This window comes from Crinia signifera, chromosome 5 (genome assembly GCF_055691185.1).
Source record: "Crinia signifera chromosome 5, ASM5569118v1, whole genome shotgun sequence".
Lineage (NCBI taxonomy): Eukaryota > Metazoa > Chordata > Amphibia > Anura > Myobatrachidae > Crinia > Crinia signifera.
This window is the reverse complement of record NC_139221.1, coordinates 125,088,386-125,101,780: the sequence shown is the minus strand read 5'-3', so window position 1 is coordinate 125,101,780 and position 13,395 is coordinate 125,088,386. Positions and strand designations below refer to the sequence as shown.

The 13,395-nt window shown below is 41.9% G+C and overlaps 1 protein-coding gene across 3 annotated transcripts in view; it reads left to right on the top strand.

The window, feature by feature from the left end:
• FARS2 (phenylalanyl-tRNA synthetase 2, mitochondrial) overlaps positions 1-13,395 on the top strand; it is a 353,709-nt gene that overhangs the window by 55,273 nt on the left and 285,041 nt on the right. The window lies entirely within an intron of this gene.

Sequence of the window (13,395 nt, the reverse complement as noted above, 5' to 3'; positions counted from 1 at the left end):
AAAAGGGGCGCAGACGCTGTCACTCCTGATACAGATGAGGAGCCAGAAGTGTGTGTGGGGGGGGGGGGATTTAGATGAGCCCTTACAGGACTCGCAGCCTGCACTTACAGGCACTGAACCACTCATTATGGCCATTAGGGAAGTATTAGTCCTCCCTTTAACTGAGTCTGTAGTGGGGGATCCATTGATTGGAGGACGCATTCAAGGGGGCTTGGAAGTCCCCTGAACAACATTTTAAACTCACAAAATGGTTTGTATCTGCCTTCCCATTCGAGTCAGCTGGCCAAAAAGTGTGGGAGGAGCCTCCTGTTGTGGACATATCCTGATCAGGCTTGTCCAAAAATGTGGTACTACCGGTACCAGGGTCCTCGTCTCTGAAGGATAGCTCTGATAAAAAGGTAGAAGCAACCCTTAAGATTTCGTCCCTCTCCATTTTCTTCCTGAGGAAATTGGCTTCCTTGCCGGATGTCATGACTTTCCTGCAAGGGGTGCTGCATATTCAATCCCCCTTTATGCCGCCTACACCTTCATGGGAATTGGAGGTGGTCTTAGACTTCTTGCAGTCATCTTGGTTTGAACCCTGATATGGAAGACAGCAGTTCTGTTAGCTTTGGCTTCAGCACGGAGGGTGTCAGAGCTGGGTGCTCTGTCTTGCAAGAGCCCATACCTTATATTCCATGAGTATAGGGCGGAGCTCAGAACGAATCCATGGTTTCTTCCAAAGGTTTTTTCGGCCTTTCATTTGAACCAACCTATTGCGGTTCCAGCAGGTGGGCCTCGTTTGGAGATCCCTGCTACATTAGATGTGGTTCGGGCTCTCAGGTTGTACATCCAGAGTATGGCTAGGCTTCGCAAAACAGATTCCCTCTTTGTTCTGTACGATGCCCAGCAAAAAGGTAATCCGGCCTCAAAGCAATCAATTGCTCGGTGGCTTTGTACTACTATCAAACAGGCCTATGCTGTGGCTGGCCTGCCTGGCCCTGTTACTGTTAGGGTTCATTCTACCAGGGCAGTGGGTGCATCCTGAGTGGCTGCCTGGGTTGTTTTCAGCTCTGCAGCTATGTAGGGCAGCTACATGGTCGAGCCAACATACATTTGTCAAGTTTTATAAATTTGACACCATTGCCAAGGAGGACAATCAGTTTGGGAATGCAGTGCTGCAGCAATCTCTGCACGTTCCCGCCCATCCTTGAATCTTGAGTATAATTCCTATAAGTTATGATGAAATCCCCATTATCCCATATGGATGATAGAGAAAATAGGATTTTAATACCTACGGGTAAATCCTTTTCTCGGAGTCCATATGGGAATTTGGGCGCCCGCCTCAGTGCGGGATCTTGCTGCCTTGTTGATCCTGAATAATGGATCCTGTTCCTGTTCTCTTGAATTACAATTATACTGTTACTTTTTTCTTGACTTCAGTCATATTGCCAATCATGTTCTTTACCATTGTTGTGTTATGGGTGTGCTGGTTGCATGTCACCACTTTAATACATTTTATATGTTAACACATAGTTATATCCTTTCTCATATACTTTCCATTCCTTCGGGCACAGTTTCATATTAACTGGTCATGTAAGGAGGAAGTAGAGGGGAGGAGCCAGTACACTCACTGAAAGAGCTTTTGTGCCTATCTCCTGCGAATACCTCTCTTCTCCCGTACGTTATGATGAAATCCCCAATTTCCCATATGGTCTCCGAGAAAAGGATTTACCGGTAGGTATTAAAATCCTATTATATCAGGTACTGTCTTTTATATACTGTAGGATAAAAATATCTGGACTGTAGGTTGACATGGTCAAACGGTTGACATTACATTTATTTATTTATTTTCGCATATTGTACCAACCACTTGGAATCTATGGGAACAGTAAAGTACCAAATTAATTTGGGGTACATGTACTAAAATCTACAAATAGACACCCAAAAATCTTTAAAAAAAGCCATGTCAACCTTTTGATTTTTTCAACCATTTAAACATCTACATTTTGCTTGTACTAACCTTTGTCAAAGTCAATCTTTTCCATGTCGACCATTTGGAGTCAGCCTAGACAATGTCAACCTTTTACCTTTTATTCCATTACCAAAATAAATGGATCATTTTGTTGAATCATTGAAACCAAAAGGATTTACATTTTTTAAATTGAATATGCAAGTTAAGCTCATAATATCTTTCCCTCCTCTCTGAATTTGATCATTGCCATCAAATACTTATAGTTTTTAAAGAAAGTTTAGTTCCATAGCATGTGTGGCTTATGGAGATGCACCTGTGCTATTTATTCTTATTCAAATATTCAGAAAGATCTCACCATTCCCTTTTTTTTATGCTGCAGAAAAGGAATATTTACTAGGAATAGTCAGGCGCTTTGACACGGACTGGGTCTCTATTACAGCAGCTGCTCAAATGTGGGGGTAGTCAGTCCCCACCGAAAAACACAAAGCAATACAAGCACAAGGCAAGTAGAGCAGCGCTATTATTAAAAAAACAGTAGTACCCGATGATTGGATTTGTGTTAATTTTTACTGATATAAAAAATACCTGATGGCACAATAAATACAATGGTTTAAAATTACAAAGGAAAATAATACAACAATATGAGCAATTTCCAGGCAACTGTGTGGAATAGATTAGTGTGGAAGGGACATGAGGGTGTTGTCACTTGAGTACTCAAATTGAGTGCATATTACCAGATCCTCCTTTATGGTTGTTGAAAGTATTGTCCACTCGATGGATACGGCGCTAAAGGCAGCCGTGAGGAGATGAATATAGCTTCCGCTCACTAGATATTCGGTCCTCTTAATGGGGTGAATGGCTGTGGATTTAATCACCGGAGGTGTCCGCTGGTGGGGACACAATATGCAAATTTTGAAAAAAGGCTTCCGAGCACAGTAGTTGACCCAGTGACCCAGGAGACAGAAGTTAGTATAGGTCACCTGGTGGTCCTCTGCTCGGTGTCCGCCAATAAAGGAAGAATGGGGATCCTGGTAAGGGTAACAGGAACAATGGTCCACAATATTGAATAATCCACATACAGTTGTCCTGGACTGCAGTAAAGGACCTGATGCGTTTCACTGCAACAAGCAGCTTTATCAAAGGTGTTTTGGTGGTGTACCTGGCTCAGGTATATATACCCTACTTGATGAGGGAATCACTAGCACATGTGCAATCCAATCATCAGTACAATATACTTCAATACACTTTAAAATACATATTACTAAGAAGGCAGACATAATTCATTAAAGATAATGAAAAGAGATTTAATGTAAGAAACGTTTAATACTACAGGACAAATCAGGTCACATGATCGGAACTCTTTACCGACATAAATACATATTTACCTCAATAAAGAGCTCCAAGGTCCTTCGTGATATCATGCATAGTTTAGAATCACTTCTAAAATCAGTTTGCCTCATTTTATGGGGAAGAAACAAAGTTAGTTTAAAGGAAGAAGTAGGTGGAACGCAAATGCGTTCCAAATGATCGGTGTATCTACTTCCGCCGCCACCCCGGAAGTAGACCTAGAGCGGCAGCGGGAATGGAACGCTCATTGTGGGTATAGGGAGACTGGAGAGGGACGCACTATACTGTAGTGACGTAAGAAGTCACGTGACAATCACGTGACCGTCAGAGGACGGTGATGGAACGCACATGCGTCTCAGATGCATATTGCATATGTAAATAATCACGTGATAATCATGTGACGATAAACCAAGAGGTATTGAAACGCATATGCGTATCGAATTGACTATAGGTGATAATTTTACAGGTTCAAAAAAGTAAGGATGAAAGATTATATAATAATAATAATAAGGTTATCTTAGTCATGTTGAAGTGATTATATAAAATCACATACCATCAATGATCATATTATTATATTTGAAACAGAAAAAGAAAAAGAAAGGGAACACATAGGTATATATACTCATAATTAATGTAGTTTCCAAAAAAACTAATATAGCTGTCACATGACCAAAAAATAGAAGGTACTGAGTCTGGCATAAATTATTCTCCAGTATCATTTGGTCAGGTGGTGATGAATTGAAATAGGGGCATATTATACCCTATTGAGATCAGAAAAAAAAACAGAAATTAACAAAATTGTGAAAATACATTGTGGTATCTCCCCAAAATTATATATACATTGAGGAAAAATTAACACAAATCCAATCATTGGGTACTACTGTTTTTTAATAATAGCACATTTTTTATGCTGCAGTCTGATATGGTATGGTCTGGCATGTACTGCATATTGTTTATTGCAGAGCTGGAGAAATCCTTGTCTCCATGGTGACTACAATTTGTGAATTGGGAAAAAGATCATATCTCGTGTTACGTTTCTTGAATTTTAGACAAGCTTTGTCTAGGCATCTACTGTAAGTTTTGAATATCATATATTTTATACATCCTGTATTATAGAAACAGCTATAATGGCAAACACAAGATTTTTAAAGGGGGGTTTCCAAATGTAATCCAAAATCTTACACTCTGCAGCGCATTGGAGTAAGTACGGGAGTTAGGGGAAGTGGTAAAAGCCCTGAACATTTGGTCTTTTTATACACTGGATACTTTATGGAATACAGTATTAATATTTTTTTTTTAATTGAGTAATTTGTATTAATTTTCAAAAGAAGAAAACACAAAAAAATGTAGTTGTACACACAGTAGTAGGGCAACAGATCAGTAGGTGCATACAGGAGATATGTAATAACCAGATTAGGATATATAGAGGCAGATGGAAAAATTTGCGTACAGGTTTATGCTCACAATAATGGAATGAGTATGATGGACGTCACCCCTCCATAATAAGGATAGGCACACATTTACTCCACTCGGAGGCGCCATCCGTGTAGACGAGCACAAAAAAGTGTAAGAAGGCACGATCATAAGGATATAGGGCATGAGAAACCATGAAGCACCCTAAATCTGCAGCTCGAAATAATCAAATATCTAAAATATCACTGTCTGAACTAAAATAAACCTATTATACCAAATAACAGTAAGAAAAGAAAACCTCCCAAAAGGCCCAAATCAACCCACCCAGAAAACCCCCCAACCTGTACTACCCACCCCCAACTTAGGTGTACTTTATTCCCTGTAACCATACCCTCACTAATCCTACACTAACAATAAGCACAGAGGAGAATAAGTTAGTGGCCTTTAGCTGACGAAAGCAGCTACTCTAGCCAAAAAGAAAGCCTAACTCCCACCCTAACCCCCTACCTACCAACTATCCCACTAACTATCCCCTCTCACCCATACTATCCCACCAAAATAAAGAATGTTAAAATGAGAACTACCAGGAGCATAAAAAACAGGATATATTTTACAGCGTGAAGTAGCAGAAATGGGGTGATTTTTTTTCTAGAAACAGGATGTAATAGGACGGTGTGACTCTCCCGCCTAAGTCAACTGTACATACCTTATTTATTATATAGTCACAAATATATAATACACACATTAGTGAAACAGGGAATGGCAGCAAATAATGTTAAGTAGAAAGGAAAAAACAAAAAGGGAAAACAAAATCAGACTGCAGATACATAGGCCTATGAAAGGCAGGTCCTTTGTTTTAGAAAGACAACACAGTATAATAATGAGGCCAGATGTCGTAACCTTTCATTCGTGTAGACAGGATAAAAGCACGACCCAGTGTATATAAAGGCCAGGAGGGTGACTTGTAGCGCCGGGAGAAACAGGATACCGGCCCAGAGATCCTACCAGGAAACATAGGGGAAATCAACGAAGGAGCAGGATCCGTGTAGACTGGCTCCTCTTTGCCAGGATAGCATCCACAGTAGAGAGAGCAGAAGTGCCAAGTTGGAGCAGCCAGGGCTGTGGGACAGAGCTTCATATAGTCCACCAGATCAGAAGGCAGACCCCCTGCAGTGTCGATAGTAGGGGTTATCTCCATCTGGCAGATTAGATCCAGAGGGGGCACAGTTGAAGATGGTGCAGAGGTAACAGACACCGATTTTGTGGAAATATGCACATCCCCAAGTGCATCCTCTGTGTAAAGGCACTAATGGCCTCAAGAACTAGGTACAAAGGGTCAGACATCTTTGAAGTGGTATATGCAGGATCACAGTTCAATGGGTTTACAACTGGATAACTTAAGATTCATTATGTAGGTAAATGCCAGAGTATATGTTGTCCTTAACGCTACAGAGGGGTATGGGCGGTTCTAGTTCTGCTGTCCTCCCTAACCCCCCCGAGTGCAGCTGGGTGATGGAGAGCACGGCAGAGGGCTCAGAGATGGGTGCTGTGCCCTCTGGATGGCGATAGCCGCAGCAGCAATATGGTGCCAGATCTCTCTCTGCGGCCCGTGCCACTCCCCAATCGCGAGTATGTGCCAGAGGCTCTGGCGGGTGTCTGAGGGATGCACAGGGGTGTAATTGTCAGCCGCGGTGGCCATAAGTTTCAGAGAGGGGAAGCAATGTGCTCCGGAGGGCAGCCGTAGGGGCGGCAAGATGGCGCTGGGTCTCCCTCTGTGGCCCGCGCTGCTGTACTCACTCTGCTCCTCGCGAGCTCGTAGTCATACCTGGGGCTCTGTCGGGTAACCGGTAGATGTGCCGGGATCTCTGGTGTCGGGTTGAAGAGGTTAGGCGTTCCGGAGGGATACGGTTGTATGCTACGGGGAGCGGCAGCCACAGCAGCAAGATGGCACGGGGTCTCTTCCCGCGGCCCGCGCGACCGCAGATTCACGTCCCTCCTCAAGCCTGTGTGCACTTCAGGGGTTCCACCGGGTTACCGGGGGATGCACGAGGGTTTCAGCCGTCAGCTGTGGCAGTTGTAGGAGGGTGAGCACTGTCAGGATAGAATATCAGGATATACAGCAACAGGGAGCAGCAGCTAACATTTCCTTCTACATGCCCGTCCTAGCCACGCACCCCACAGTATTAATATTTAACAGTACAGTTGGTCTATAGTTCAGGCTGTTTCAAACATTTAAATAAGTGGTCAGGAAAAGGTTAAACATAATAAATAAACATAATAGAAACAGTACTGCACTCATAATCTCGAAATTCATGGTAAGGCTCCTGTCTCTTCCTCCTGGCGCCGTGAAACTACACAAGTACCCCCTTATTATTATTTTGGGACATGGAAATGTAGCAATACCGGCAGCTTATATTGTGCATGTTTCTGCCATTTGAGTAGGCAGATTGTATTTGCAGCTCCATAAGCTGCAAGCAGAAGCTACCTTTTGCTGTGTTTATGCAGAAGCTGTCAGGACCCATTCCGGTAGTTTCTGCACCTTATTGAATTTTCCACCAATGAGCTACAGTGTGCTAGTGAAGGCACATACCTACTGCTGATGCCCTCTTTACAAATAGTCTAGTGTAGTACAGTATCTGTGATAGTCAAACATGTTTACCACGTTGGAATTCTGACTGTTAATTGCTTGACTATCAAAATCCCGCGGCACTGCTCCCTCGTGGAGGTCCATGATAGCCATAGAGGGAGAACAGATCCTGTGGCATGCGCAGTGAGCACTGAGCCCGCAGTGTGGTGAACACAGCGAGCCCACAAGGGGCTTCATAGCACGCATCCCCCTATCGGAGTTCCTGCAGTAGGGATTCCAGTGTCGGACTAATGATCTTCGGAATCTCGACTCTCGGATTGTCATACCAGACCCCTTTGGTTTCCCATTTCTTTTTTAAGTTTTTATGAGAAGAATTCCTTATCAGTCTTAAACATCAGCACAAAAAATGAATTGCAAGTACAGGCAATGTGTCTCTAAGATCTTTTGAGGTCCAATTTGAATAGTGTACAGCCACAATAAATCAAATATGGACTTTTTTTTACTTTGATGGTCAGCTGTGGCACACTTTGGGTAAAGTTAGGGCTGGCAGCAATTAGAGTACATTGGGGACATAGTATAGTGACATGGGTGTTGCATCTGGGTATAAGGGGAGGCTCTATGACTATACAGCTCCAGTGGTAGTGACAGAATTGCATCACATACGCTGTGCCTGAAAAGGACACCCCTTAGGAGGAGGCAAACACTGCCTGACAGACACAGCGTGTGTGTGTACCAGAAGGGGCTGGCCGCAGGTGGCGGAGAACCAAGAGGCCGCCAGATCTCATAAAGTAGTGGGTGGCTGCAGCTCGTCTGTGACATTAGCGCCAACTGCATTATCTATTGACATGGGTACCCGCTGCGAGAGAGATTGACCATTGGCACATTCAATAGCTGCTATTTGAAAAGGATGGTGTTAGGCTCCCAAATGTGGTACAAGAAACAACAAATAGAAAAGAGCGGCACTTGGGTTTGACTGAATAAAAATGGTACACTTATGGATAGATAATCATATAATTTCATTAAAATAGCTAAACATAAACATTGCTGGGCACTGCTCCGCCTTGCCCCCCCCCCCCCCCCTGGATAATACCGGGTCGCTCCCGGGATGGACTTGTGTCCAAATTCCGGGTGCAGCCCAGCATTTGAGATGTGAAGGCGGTATTACAGTACATTTTTTCAAGTCCTTACAATTTGCGAGATATGGTGACTATGGAAATACTTATGCACTGTATAATTTAGAAAATGGGCACATAACTTCTCATAAATTAGGCTTCAGTTAATCTCTTTGAAGAAGGAATTCTTCTTAAAATAGGATATAGAAAATATATTTACCAACAAAGTAAATAATAGCAATGAGTACAAATGTTTAATCTGATATATTTTTTTTAAATTTACATTACTGAATCACATAATATTTATTTTATATGTGTAAAATGCTCACCTATCATATATTTGATAGTTGCTTTATAATAGGTAATGTACAGACTTTATATTGCAATTTGGGTTTATTTATGAAATTCAGAACCAAGATATACATGCATTTACGTGTTAATGTGAAGAAATAAATTAGTCTACAAATTAGACACTACATTAATTACAGCCTTACATTAATTTGCAAATCTCCACTTTGTTGCTTATTAAAATAACGTAACTGTTTTGAAGTATACATCTTTGTGGTAGGTTTGAAGTCTGCAATTAATGTGACTCATTGACATAATGCATTTTAGCAATGGGGCAGGGTGATGTGTGGAATTAATTATAAAATTATAGATTTATTGTGATGTCACAGACAGCACTCCTTTTCTTTTTAAACTTGAAGATTGAAACTCAAATTAAATTACCTCATTAAAGTCACACTGCAATTAATAATGAAAATACTTGTAACATTTAAATAAGATGTGCACTGTCTGCATCTTTCTGTGTACAGAGTAATCTGGGTACTCACAAGCATCAGTTTTATAGCAACATTAAAATATGCTACAATAGATGGTCTTCCCTGCATACCTATATGCAGTTCTATCTAGCCATTTATACTATATAAAAGGCAGTAGTACGTTCTTATTTCTCTTTCATCCCTCCTAGTGGCACAGCTAACCATGGCATATCGAGGGTCCAGAGGAGCCAAGCCACCTACAGTATGCTGTATCTTTAAAAAGCAGGCTCCTCCCCTGCTACGAGAAAAATGGTAATAGGACCGACCCGTAGGTTCGGAACTTGGGGGCGCTTGTCAAGAGTGTCTTAACCAGCAGCTGTTCAGTGAACGGGGTAGTTAGTCCCGTGTAGAAGAACAAAAGGAAAAGCAAATATGAACAGTGCACATGTGATGAGAATCGATGAATAATTTTTTTTTTATTAAACATATAAAATCAATGTACATGCATGGATGTTAAAAACATAATGGGGCTAAAATGAATTAGCATAATTGATTTGTATATAAAACAATATGGGGGTGCCCCTGGTGGGGTGGAAATGTTACTGGAGAGTCCGTTCCTATATTACCCCTAGACAAATATGATGATATATGATATTTACCACCCTTAGTAGGGTATAGATGTCCTCCTCCGAGTGTCCACGGGTCGGCCCAAAGTTGGCTCAAATCCCCGACGGTATGTGGTTTTGTGATACTCAGGTGCTCCCAAGATGGTAAATTGTAGATGGTATGTTACCAAAAGGCTGTTCTTGAGATGGAGGCACATGGAGGTGATGTCCTTGATGGAAAGGGTGGGTTTGTAAATCCAGGGGTTGGTTCGGACTTCGATCCAGATGTGTATGGTCAATGTAGAGGGGGGTCCCTAATAGCCCTAGGGAAATTTCTGCAGTGCAGCGGTTATCTCATTTGCCTCACACGTGTCAGGTCTCCAGTTCAGAACTGGGCAGAAGCAAGCAATTTATTGCAGCAGAGCATTTCTGTGAGGCAGTGCAGGACAGGGCCTTGCTGGCATCTTGTGTTTCTGCTAACACTATTGCTGCTATGGTGTTGGGGCTTCGGAAGTGGATCTAGAATCCAAGTAGTCTCTTGAAGCTCTGGCTTTCACAGGTGGGGTCTTATGTGACTCAGAACTCAACTCTCTAAATAATTGAATTAATCAGACTACAGGCGGGAGTACATTTCCTCCCATATCATCAGCAGGATGGGGGTCTTCAAAGCTTCAGCTCTGGGGGGGGGGGGGGGGTCCTAGGACTAACCAACCACCACGTCCACAGACAAATCCTCTGCATGACAGGTTGTGTGTGTTCCTTGCCTGGAATGAGTGGTGTTCGTCTTTTGAGTTTCAGACCAGCTGGTTTCCGTTTACTTAGAACTTTTGGGATCAGCGTTTGGTCTCCAAGGGTTACCGGTTAAAGCTACGGGGTCTGGATGTTTTCTTGGTACTTCTTTACTTTCACGGCGCCAGCATGGCGGCGCGCGTCAGAGTCCCCTTGCGGGGCTCGCTTCGCTCGCCCACGCTGCGGGCTTGGTGGCTCGCTACGCTCGCCACGCTAATTAAAATCAACTCCATGCCAACATGGATAGTGGAGGTATGAACTATCCATGTTGGCATAGCGTTAACTTCGTTTATTTTACTTAGTTTGTGGCGAGCGTAACCCGGAAGTAGCGCGGCGCCATGCTGGCGCTGTGAAAGTAAAGAAGTACCGTTTTCTCCCCACTACTCTTTCAAGGGCACTTTTGGGAGTTCTGCAGTGTCTAAAACAGAATGGAGTGACTGTGCCCAAAGGGGTAAGGACAATCCTGTTTTTAGTTCACAAACCGCACAGGTCTTTCTCACCCTGAAGTCAATCAACAAGCATTTGTAAGTGGATCATTTCAGGATGGAGTCTCTGCAGTCAGTAATCAGAGTTTGGAACTGGAATGGTATCTGGCACATGTGGACGTTTCAGATGCCTGTTAGCACGTGCTCATTTAGCGGAGGCATCAGTATTTGCTACAGTCTTCTGTAGGAATGTCATTTCCAGTTTCAGGGTCTTTCGTTTGACCCAGCCACCCAGGATTCTTGCAAGGATTGTGGCGGTCATGGCAATTCTTCTTGCCTTTAGGGTGTAGTCATCACCACTATTTACATGATTCATATTGCTTTTTAGCCCAGGGAATGTCCACATCACATTACACAAAAGGCCCATACACACTAGGTGATTTTTTGCTCAAAGTACCTCACTTTTCCTGTTCTGAGCTTTTTAAGCTCAAAATCTCCTAGTGTGTATGAGCGGGTGATGAGCAGCGAATGCTGATGGACTCTCCCACACCATCGTCGGCTGCCGCTGTCAATTGCCTTGTATTACAGGATGATTGATCCACTTTCCATAGTCTCCAACTATGAACAGTTGTGTCCCCCCCAGTGAAAATCACTGTGCCAATGTTGATGTTGCCATATTTGTATGTAACACTTTGTTAATTCAGAGAGTCTGAGATTGAACCTATAGATCTAAATGTTTAGATGTTTTTTTAACCAATAGCTAATGCGCTAATTAAGTAGCCTAAGGTCCCACTACCAAATAATTGATAAACCACTTCAATAAAAGACATACGATACCAAGAAAATATATGAAAGTGTTCCTCTGGTGCTTACAATTCAAATTAAGTTTTTCTTTCCTTCCCAAACAGGTATTACCCAAAAGGAAAATAGAAAAAAATACAAATAGTGTAATACTGTATAACATTGGCATAAAATCACACCTACAAATATTCAAGGGGTCCGTACCCAAGATAATGGTCTACTTAGGAGGTAGACATTTGCATTTAATGGAGGGACAAACTCCATGGCTTTAAGATTCCTCCACATCCAATGGCAGTCACTTAGATAGGAAATATGAAGTAAAACACCATCATAGTGTAATACAATTTAATAAAATTATTTTTAAAACAACATGGTACAAGAAAAATGGACTCTCACCCATCGTTTTTGCCCACAAAAAAATGTAGACAAAACAAGCGTAAGTATATTTCCCCACACAGGTGTCCCTGGAGGTGCTGTACGAAAGATTAAATTCCAAAGAAAAGTCCCTCTGCAGTCCACAAATACAGACCGGTTTTGACACTGTGCAGTATTTTTCAAGGTGTGTGGCTGTGGTTACACCCTTGGTTATTTATACCTAACAAAAGCAAATCCTAATGCCAGACCTGGATGATCTAACCACTCTAACATATAACTAATTGAGAGAGATCCATCCCGTGTTTTTAATATGCCCCCTTCACAGGTGTTAGCCATCTGCATATCAATCATCCGGGGATCTCATATCCAACCTGTGGCGAGGTGCGGGAGCCGGATGTAACATATGCGTTCCAACTACGCTCCAGCTGTACTCCAGGAATCTCCGTCACCCCGTCAGAGGTGGGCAGATTAAAGCACAATACAAATATACGAAACACATCAAAAGGAAACCACATCAAGCTAACGGCGTAATGCCCGAAGCGGATGGGAAGGAAAGAAAAACTTTATTTTAATTATAAGTGCCAGCGGAACACTTTTCTTGGAACCTATAGATCTGTTTGTCAGTTTTTGGTCCCATTTTATAACCCTCACATATAACATTGATATGAGATTTGATTGTTTTCACATAAGACAATGTAAGTTGGTTCATTATAGATTTAAATAAGAATACTTACAAAGTTGTTGTTTATAAATAAACTATTGCCAGTAATGTCTGGCTGATTCTTTGTTACATTATTTATTTAACTTTTTTCAAGTTTTTTTTATTTTATTAAAATAGGTTATCTTATAGTGTGTACACACCATTACTCTTATTAATGTGTAAATGATTGCAGTTAGGATGACTAAATGGGCTTAGTAAATGACCTAATGTTTAGAATCAGCAAAAAAAAAAAAAAGTAGTTTTGTACATATATTATGCCACTAATTATCCGTACTATTTCAGAAATATTAGTGCTCAGCAATTTATTCAGACTTGCTTTGAATTATTCTCTGTAGAATACATTTTATACAAAATAATGTAAGAAAAGCATTTTAAGCAGATTAAGGGTGAGGTGAAATTTACATTTCGTTGGAGTTTTTTTCCAGGTAGCTGAACTACATCTTTCCTGGGGATTTCTTTAACGTTAGATCACTTGATTCTGTTGGGTAAACGGTGGCTTCAGGCC